The sequence below is a fragment of the Solenopsis invicta genome, chromosome 4, assembly GCF_016802725.1.
Source record: "Solenopsis invicta isolate M01_SB chromosome 4, UNIL_Sinv_3.0, whole genome shotgun sequence".
Lineage (NCBI taxonomy): Eukaryota > Metazoa > Arthropoda > Insecta > Hymenoptera > Formicidae > Solenopsis > Solenopsis invicta.
Window position 1 is genome coordinate 26,061,677 of NC_052667.1, and position 11,465 is coordinate 26,073,141.

Below are 11,465 nucleotides of genomic sequence, written 5' to 3' on the forward strand. Positions count from 1 at the left end.
CCAAATTGTGGATCTTATTTATAATCAGTTTCCTTGCCTTTCACAAATTGGGGTGCTTGATTTTTGTGAGTTCCCTCGCCTCTCACAAATCAAGATGAGTTTTCTCCTCTCATACCCTCTTAATCTTCGTCGCTATCGTCCTCAATAACAGGACATTATCCTGTCAAAACATTTCATTGAAGATCTGAGCCGGTTTAAAGATTTTTGACAGATATTTGGCATGAGCTAGATGGTAGACTATTGCAGCTACATGTAAACAGCAGCCAACAGTTCTACCTCCATTTGCACAATCACATACATACTGCAGTATGTAATCCAGAAATGCCAACACTATTGGGTTTATACTTCAAGAAGCATCTGTACATTTTCCGATTAATATGACGAAATGGAACTTGCAATTTTAGTATATTGGATTGTTCTTTAACGTACTGCACTTTAATATGTAATAATTTAAAGAGTAAGTTAAACTGAGATCAAAGTTAACCCTTAAACACACCGATCCTATAAAATACGGAAACACATTTTCGGGTCTGGGAGACTTTTTCAACTTTGAGAAGCTATAATTTTGATTACAATCAATATTTTTCTACAATTTTTTTTTAAATGAAAGTTCAGAATCTCAGGAGTGTGACTGCACAATCGGCATTGCCAAAAAAATAATTTATTGTGAAGTTATGAAGGCAAAACCATTAAGCAAAAATGAGAAATTAGTCAAAAATCCACTTTTCCTTCCAAAAATCATATCTTTGCAACAAAAAACTTTTAAAGACTTTACAATACGGCGTTTTAAAGCTAAAAATTTATATTTAAAAAAAATTATATCATTGTCATTTCTATTAAAAAATGTACTTATGTAACAAAGCGAATATGAGGTATTTTTGATTAAATTGTGTCTAAAATTGAAAATTGATGTGTTTCATGATATATTTTGGAAAAAACTCTTTTTCTACAGAAATACTTATAGTATTTCAACTGTAGACAGAGTATATGCGAGTAACATCCGCGAACCGACCTGTTCGAACGTATTTTATCCAGCTTTTTTTGTATAAAGTACTCACAAAAAATGTTTCACTTACACACTATATGGGTCGCATTGACCCTAACAAAACTTTGCTGCCGTGCCGTTAGAATTCTAGATGACCAAAAAAGTTGATCAACCATATCAATCGAAAGAAGAGATTTCAAACTGTTTTTACATCTTGGTCCAAACCTCCTATTTCATTCCGTCTTCACATAGCAAGCGTTCAAAACTTCATATGGGGTCTCTCAGACCCACTTACGTGTTTAACGGTTAATATACATTGGTAGAAATGGGCACATACAATCTTCAATTTTTTAAACTATGTACTACCTTTCCAATTGTTTTGAAAATTTAATATGTTATACTAAATAAGTTAAAGCTTTTCTTAGTAAAAAATGGTGATAGTATCTCAAGTGCATCTAATAAAAAAAAATTTGAAAAAATTTTGAAATTTTTTTTAACTGGTTTTTTTTTTAAATTTCATAATTTTTTTCTAACACCGCACCATTGATCCCCATAACATATTTTTTTGTCAAAATTTGTTCATCTATTAAAAAGAATTTTTATTTTTTTTATTTTCAGTTTTATCCCCATAACTCCCATAAAAAATTTTTTTCAGATATAATCTTTTGGGAAACACAGTTTTAAATAACTACTAACTTATGGTAAAAATCTCGACTAGATTCGTGCGAGGGCAGCATACACATACTTATCCTACTATGCCCTTTGTAACTTTTTGTTCAATTTTCTCGTAAAATTTACCAGTTCAGACTTTGTTTTGATGCGTACTCTAATTCTTCAAAAGGATTTTGTGATGTATAGGAGCGGATGCCGATAGCACCCGGGACAGATAGCACACCACAACTTATAGCGGCCGATGCCTAGAGTTTTTCCGTTTGAGTTAAGTCGAAATAATTAGTTGGTGTCCAATCGAGCTGTGTCTAAACGGGTATCTGTAGACCCAATCTGTAAACCCAATTTAAAAATTAATGAACATTATAGTGTGTCGTTAATTCAGTACAGCATCCTCTTAACCCATTAATTGACAAAACTTTTTTTGAAATTTTTGAATGAAACTAAACTGTCAAGCGTACCAAATATATTTTTGGCTCCGAGTGGTGTACGTAAAATTCCAAAATGCCCAAATGAGGATCGTGGCAGCTAATAAGTTAAGAATAGATAAATTAAATTTAAACAATTTTAACAATTTTTTATTCAAAGTTGACCAGCCTGATACATTATTTGTGCACATACTTTAATTATGGAAAAAAATTTTTTTATTTGCAAATATATTCAGGAAAATAGCGTATTAAAAAAAATCGCATTTAATCGGTAGAGCACAAATTTAAGTATTCTCTTAAAATAGTTTGATTATTAAAAAATATGATATAACTATTTAAACATATTATATATTTAAATTCATATAAATATAATAAAAGTATTATCATGAAAAATTCTTACATAATAATAGTTCCAAAAATCACAATTATAGCAATATTCGTTTAAAAAAATAAACTTTATAAACGTAACAAAAATATTTGATATATGTAAATTACGGCATATCAAAAGACAACAAAGTATATTTAATCCTTAAACATATTTTATCCGGGAAATTATTGTACATTAACACATTTCTCGTCTGATTGACCCCACTTAACTTTGTGAAGCTCTATGATTCCAATAAATATTTATCAACAAACTTCTTTAAATAAAAGTTAGAATCTCAGAAATGTGACTGCACAATCGGCATTGCAGAAAAATATCTTATTGTAAAGTTATAAAAAAAAAACCATTAAGCAAAAATAAAAAATTGTTGAAAAATCCATTTTTCCTTTAAAAAATCATATCTTTACAACAGAAAACTTTGAAGAATTTTAAAATATGGTGTTTTAAAGCTAAAGAGTTATACTTTCAAAAAAATTTATGGCATTGTTATTATTTTTTAAAATATAATTATAAAACAAGGAGAATATAAGGTGTTTTTAAATGTCTAAAAATTAACTTTATTTAAAAAATCATATCTTGCAACAAAAAACTTTTAAGAAAAACTTTTTTTAACTTTACGATATGGCGTTTTAAAACTAAAGAGTTATACTTCCAAAAAAAAATTATGTTATTGTCATTTCTTTTAAAAATCATAATATGCAACAAGAAAAACGTGAAGTAATTTTGATAAACTTAATGTGTTTAAAATTAAAAATTGATGTGTTTTCGATTACGCGCAGAAGCCCCTTCCTCCGCAGCACAATATAATATTCTAACTTAAGGCAGAGTTTATGCGAGTTACATACGCTAATGGACCTATTCGAATATGTTTTGTCCGATTTGAACGGGTTTTTTAATATAAGATTGAAAGTTACACTCACACACTATATGGGTCCCATTGATCTCAACAAAACTTTGCTGCCGTGCCGTTCAAATTCTAGTTGACCAATAAAGTTGATCAATTATATCGTTCGAAAGAGACTTCAAACTTTTTTACTTCCTGGTCCAAACTTCCTATCTTATTCCATCTTCACAGCAAGCGTTCGAAACTTCATATGAAGGGGGACGGGTCTCTCAGACCTCATTATATATTTAAGAGTTAACGTGCTACATAACAAACTTTAGTCAAAAATCCATAGCCTCGAAATGTCTTCGTCATCTCGTATTGGCAATGCAAAGATTTTTTTGTGGTGCTCCTAGTGCCAATGGGTAGAACCATTGCTAGTCAGACATTTTGAAGCAAAGTGTTCCACATAACAAAAATTGATCCCAGGGATATCCTGCGGATGTATGTCAAGAGATTTCTAATATCCTGAGGATGTGCTTAGATAAACTTAAGAGGTTCTAAAGATAAGAGATCCTGTGAATGTCTGCTACGTAAAACCCTAAGATATCCTAATTCAAATATCCTCAGGATGTCTTTGGATAATCAAATTTAATCCTGAGAATGTCTAATGGATGTCTTAAAATAGCTTTTAGGACTTTCTAATTTTATAAATTTTTTCCAAATATTCACATAAATATTATTACACCACAAATTCCAATGAACAAAACATTATTTTTGTAACATTTTAAAAAACATTTTTTTGCAAAAAAAATCTTGGGAATTTTGTTTTGGAATTTCCCAAGCGGTCACCCATCCAAGTTGTGACCGCGGTGAACGATGCTTGACTTCTACGACTTGCTGCGAATTGGATCCCTCGTGATGATCTGTAAACATTTTATGCTAAAACAAATGCGAAATAGCATCTGAAATAACTTCTGTTATTTGTTTAAATAAGAATGTAACTAGAAATATATGCCAATATAATACAGTAATTAAATTAAATACAAAAAAATTGTTATTAAAAAAACATTTAGAAATATTGTTTACTTATTGGGATGTAAATCGAAGTTTTTTTCATCCATGAACTTATTTTGTTTATCGATAATATTTGTTTCTCAATAGTACTGTGTTTAAGATAAAAATTTGGAACTTTAAAATCAAAAAAGCAAAAGCACAAGTTTTAAATAGTTAATATATGCTATTCAGAAACTTAAGTATTTACATATAGCTAAATGAAATAATCCCGCAGATGAAAAAATTATAAGAGTTATCAAAATCATACGCGTTTGACGTGTTTATAATCCAGACGACAAACCTCCTAGGAACGTCCTAAAGACGTCCATGAGATGTTGTAACGCTCTAAACTCATTCCATTCACATCCCTGGATATCCAGAACAAATTCAGGATCGTCCTGAGGACGTTTTGTGCTGTTAAGGTTTGTATATTATTAATAATAAAAAAAATTTTTTTCTCAGATCAGAATAATATATTTTAAAGACTTTAATGGTAATTATAAATGTCCTAAGAACATCCTATGGATAATTTTACATTTTGGATCAAAATAGGATCAATCCAATCAAAATAGGATATCCTAAAGAGATTCATTGCTATGTGGGGTACTTATTATGGCTCCTGAGTACTCGCCGCGGTCATATTGAAGTCGTGACAAAGCGTCGTCAGAAGTCGTCAGAAGCAAAAAATTGCGTGAAATGATACGTAATTTTGTCAAACATGCCATTTATAAATAAAATCAATTTCGATAAAACAAACTAAACAGATGGCTTTAAAACATTTCTAAATATCGGTCACGACTATCCTTTGTTCATCTAGCAGTCAGTAAATAGTCGTAAAAAGCACGTAAAGTGACACCTATTCAGACACGAAAACACACGTATAGCTATTGAAAGAAGTGAAAAATGTACTTTTATGTATAAAATTCAAAGAAACTTTACTCGCGGTCCATTTTTACAAATTTGATAAATACGAGACAAGTCATATTTTCACAATGAAACACATAATAACAGAATGACATGCACAACATCTCATTGTCAATTTATCATGTTTCACGTGTATTAGTACTAATTTTATCCGCGACGGAATGTTGCTACCGTCAACACGGATTTCTCGGCTGAGGAGTCAGGAGTCTTATAATAGAGAATAATAAAATAAAATAAAATAAAATAAATACTATTAGGAGTATAAATAAGTTTCCGCCGTCTTTTATCAAAAATTGGGCATTTATTGTGAAAGAACGGTACCTAATGTTTTATTCGAAGTATTGTCCATCGCTAGCCACTACATTTTCCCATCTTTCTGGCAGCATACGGATACCGCGTCGGAAGAATGCTTTATCTTTTGAAGCTATCCACAAATTGACTTAATTTTTTGTATCTTCATATGATGTGAAGTGTTGCTCAGACAGGCCATGCGCTATCGACCAAAACAGGTAGTAATCAGAAGGAGCAATATCTGGTGAATACGGCGGGTGGGGTAAAACTTCCCAATTGAGTGTTTCCAGGTAGGTTTTGACCGGCGCCGCAACATGTGGACAAGCATTATCATACAAAAGAATAACTTTGTCGTGTCTGGAGTAGTAGTGGGCACGTTTTTCCTTGAGTACTCGGCTCAATCTCATCAATTGTGTTCGGTAGAGAGCCCCAGTAATGGTTTCATTCGGTTTGAGCAACTCATAATACACGACACCAAGCTGATCCCACCAAATACACAACATGAGCTTTTTTCCATGAATGTTCGGCTTGACTGTCGATGTTGAAGCACGGCCAGGTGGTCCCCATGATTTCTTCTTCTTTGGGTTATCGTAGTGGATCCATTTTTCATCACCAGTGACTATACGATGCAAAAAACCCTTTCGTTTATGCCTGGCAAGCAGCATTTCACATGTGAAAAATCGGCGTTCAACATTTCTCGGCTTCAGTTCATATGGAACCCAGTTTCTTTGTTTTTGAATCATTTCCAATGATTTTAAGCGATGTGAAATTGTTAGTTGAGTTACTCCTAATGTAAGTGCAAGTGCTTCTTGCGTTTGGCACGAATCTTCATCTAATAATGTTTCCAATTCCGCGTCTTCGTACACTTTCGGCCTTCCGCTACGTTCTTTGTCTTCGACGTCAAATTCACCGTTTTTAAACTTGTGAAACCACTCATGGCAACTTCTCTCACTTAAGGCAGCCTCACCATATGCTTCTACAAGCAATCGATGCGCCTCGGCTGCAGATTTCTTCAAATTAAAGAAGTAAATCAAGAGCTCCCGCAAATGACGCTTATTCGGCTCAAAACTCGACATTTTTGCACGAAAAAAGATATATGATGCTGATACAAAATCGCTAATATTTTAAGGTTATGTTGTTGCCAGATGTCCAACCTTACGATATAACGTTTTACAACAGACAATTTCAACCATAACATACTAGTGGCGCCATTTTTTGTGAAACGGCGGAAACTTATTTATACTCCTAATATATATTGTTGTGTGGCGCAATGTCATAACTATAAAAAAGAGAGAATTAGTTTTTATCACTTTCCAGAAGAACTCATCACTTTCTTTTGGAAAGTGATAAAAACTAATTCCTTCTTTCTTGTAATTATGACATTGAGCTATACAACAATATATAGTATTTCTTTTTAATTGTATTTTAATATTTTTCATTATAATAAGTACACTTTGCTTCAAAGTGTCTGACTAGCAATAGTTTTATCTATCGCCACCAGAAGCGCCACAAGAAAATCTTTGCATCACCAATTGTTTGTATTCTGCGTAAAATTATATTGAATTCCGTCACAAATTCTGTCGCAAATTATAGATCTAGTGTAAAGCGGGCTTTAGATAATATTATGATATTTCCTGTGAAGGCTGAAAATTTTCTCAAATAACAAAATGCGCGCATAATGATCGTTCACTGCACGACCACGTGCAAGTGTTTGCACGCGCGTGATCCTCATAACGTATACTTGCACATAAGTCCTCATTTGCAATTCACACGTGCAAAACACTTATGCATATGAACGATATGAGTCTCAATTCAATTTCAAAAGACACGATTTGTACATTGGTTTCAGGCTGGAGTCCCATGGATGCGGAACATGCGCAATGCAGAATTGGATAAACGGTTGTGATTGGTCCTACAAATATTCCGTCAAAAACATTCCGCCGAATTGTATTATTCTTTATGTCCCATGGAGCGGAATTTGCGGATATGTAATTGTCACCTGCCAATCGCAATATCTTTTCTATAGATCTTTCTGTTGTATTTATCAAAATCAGTGTATATTATTGACTCGCACAGATTACGCTTCCACATTTTCCGCAGCATGGAACATGAAAATTTGAATTTCTGTGGATCGGAATTACATACGTATACACTCATCAAAGTTAAAAAACTTTATAGACTGGTCACAATCGAAGAATAACTACGGCAGGTCAACTAACATACATTCGTAAAAAAAAACGATTATTATTAGGAGTACAAATTGAAAACCGCCGTTTTTTGTCAAAATTTGAGGATTGATTGTTGAAAAATGGTTACATACTTATTCTTGAAAGTATTGTCCATCGCTGGCCACTACTTTCTCCCACCTTTCGGGCAGCATACGAATCCCGCGTCGAAAAAACTGCTCGTCTTTTGCGGCGATCCACGAATCGACCCAGTTTTTGGCCTCTTCGTAATAATGGAAGTGCTGCTCAGCCAGGCCATGCGCCATTGATCGGAACAAGTGGTAATCTGAAGGGGCGATGTCAGGAGAATATGACGGATGAGGTAAGACGTCCCATTTCAATGTTTCCAGATAGGTTTTAACGACCTGAGCAACATGTAGCCGAGCGTTGTCGTGCAGCAACATCACTTTTTCGTGTCTTTGCTCGTATTGTGGCCGTTTTTCCTGCAATGCTCGGCTCAAACGCATTAGTTGTGTTCGGTAGCGAGCTCCTGTGATGGTTTCACCCGGTTGCAACAGCTCATAATAAATCACGCCGAGCTGGTCCCACCAAATACACAGCATGAGCTTCGAGCCATGGATGTTTGGCTTGGCCGTCGATGTTGATGCATGGCCGCGGTAGCCCCACGATTTTCTTCGCTTTGGATTATCATAATGGATTCACTTTTCATCGCCGGTTACAATACGATGCAGAAAACCCTTCCGTTTTTGCCGTTGGAGCAGCTGTTCGCACGCAAAAAAACGCCGTTCGACGTCTCTCGGCTTTAATTCGTATGGCACCCAGTGTCCATGCTTTTGGATCATTCCCATGGTTTTCAAACGATGTGAAATAGCTTGTTGAGTCACGCCCAATGAATCTGCAAGCTCCTGTTGCGTTTGAGATAAATCTGCATTCAGTAATGTTTCCAATTGTGCGTCTTCAAACTTTTTCACCTGTCCGGGACGCTCCTTGTCTTCTACGCCAAAATCACCACTTTTGAAGCGTTGGAACCATTCTCGACACGTTCTTTCACTAATGGAAGCCTCACCATAGTTTTTACAATCATTCGACGCGCCTCAGCCGCAGATTTTTTCGAATTGAAGGCAAAAAGCAAAACTTCCCGCAAATGACGCTTATTGGGCACAAATTTCGACATTTTCGATCACAAAAAAATATATAACATCGATAAAAATTCACAACTGCAATGATAAGGAATTGTTGCCAGATGCCCAACCTTACATTTAAAATTTTTGATCTAACGTTTGGCGTCAGCATTTACCGCTGGCGCCATCTACTGGAAAACGGCGGTTTTCAATTTGTACTCCTAATAGTTATTATGAAGTCCGAAAAGTTATATTTATTTATTAGCTTATTACTAAACTTTTTAAATGAATGTGCGTGTACGTTTAAAAAGCAAGAGCTATGCCGCAAGATTGCAAAATTATATATATGTACAACATTAAAATTAGAAATAAAAGAAAACGAGAATTTTGGGTGTGACCTGTATTTAACGCTGAAAAAAGATTACAACAGACAGCAAGTTAAAATCTTATTAAGGAAATTATTGCCGAAGACATTAAACAATACGTGGATTATTTTAGAATGTCACATTAAATATTTAAAGCACTATTAGCATTAGTCGAACCAATTATTGCTAAACAATATGTTATTCGCGAACCTATTTTACATAACATTCGGCTCCAAATTACATTGTGCTATTTAGCATCAGGGGATAGTATGAAATCCCATTCATATGAGAAAAAAGAAATTGTCTTCTTTGACATACACACAAAAAACAATTGTAACCGACGTAATCGCCAAACGTTGCGCATAAAATAAAACTTGCGGATAAAAGTCGGAGGAATAGACGTAAAACTAATCGGACCAATCACGAACGTTCCAATTCCGCATTCCGCACGTTCCGCATCCATGGAACTCCAGCCTCACGATGTGCACAGTTATATGGGTTTATATAAGCATACCAGAGATGGAGAAAAATGACGCATACTTTTAGTCGTTCTTAATCTAATTATAATTGCAGTTAATCAATTAATAATTAACAATTGTAATTTGTACACAATTACTTTTCGTAATTACTTAATTTAATTATTTATAACAATTAACAATTACAAATTGTAATTGTCACTTACACTAAAAATTACATTGTAATCATAATTTGTAATTCGTAATTTAAATTACGAATTACAAATTATGATTACAATGTAATTTTTAGTGTAAGTGACAATAATTAATCGTAATTTAAATTACGAATTACAAATTATGATTACAATGTAATTTTTAGTGTAAGTGACAATTACAATTTGTAATTGTTAATTGTTATAAATAATTAAATTAAGTAATTACGAAAAGTAATTGTGTACAAATTACAATTGTTAATTATTAATTGATTAACTGCAATTATAATTAGATTAAGAACGATTAAAAGTATGCGTCATTTAAGGTTGCGTTTCGAAATTTGTCGTCAATACTAAAAATTTATTGAATTTGTAACGTCAATTATAAATTTTTAGTAAAGATGACTAGGCATTAAGGGTACCGTCCTTAATACTATGTAATGCAATTATGTTTCGTAAATTGTATGCATGTATTGTAAATATGTGTATAAGTTAAGGTTCAGTCAATAAAACTGACAAGTTAGCTTTTTCTGAATAATTAATTGTTCTTATATTTTTAATACTTTTCTCCGTAAATTGTAAAATAGTCACAATTACTTATAATTAAAATATAATTAACATTAAAAGTAATTGCAATTATATAATTTATAATTACAATATAATCAAAATGTATAATTATGATTATAAGTAATTGTAATAAACAATTAATTTGTTCCAGACTTTCAAAATTTAAATACAATTAATGATTGGAATATAGGCAAATGAGAGTCAGCGCGGGTCAAAAAGCGCAATCATAAGTATCGATGTTGAATCTATTATTCAATTAAAAATTACAAAACAAACGTTTCGACTCGCTTTGGAGTCATCTTTAACGCAACAAAAAATAATAAAGCAATAGAAATAGAAGCCATCATCAGTCATCAAAAACGGGAAGCATTCAAGTCGCCAACGGTTTGACAAATCCATAGTGGCATCTTTAACCATGATAACGTCGCAAGAGATGACACTTAACTGTATAACCGTCGTATAATTATTTTGAATGTAGAAAAATTATTTTAATTGAGACTATATTTTCTCGTTGCCGTGTCGCAAAAAATGGCATTTCATGATGTAATTGTCAAATAATTATTTTAGATGTCGAAAAATTACTTTAGTTGCGACGGTATGTACTCATGAATTTCCATTCGATGTTATGACGACTAATCAAGCTTTAGATAAGTTTTGTCTGTAGAAATTAATTTCTCTTAATAAAGTAGGCACTCAAATGTTACTCTTGTCACACCAGCACGTGCTCACGGTTCCAAGTCCAAATGCGTACGCAATAATTGAATAAATGATTCAATATCGAGGTACTTATGATTGCGCTCTTTGACCCACGCTGACTCTCATTAGCCTATTTTCCAATTATTAATTGTATTTGTGATTAATTAATTTTATTTGTGATTAATTAAACCACAATTACATTGTAACTGCATTATTTTAATTAAATTACTTAATCAAATGTATTTTAATTAATTATTATTCAATTCTGAAGCACATGCAGATGCGTTCTGATGTAAGAGTGC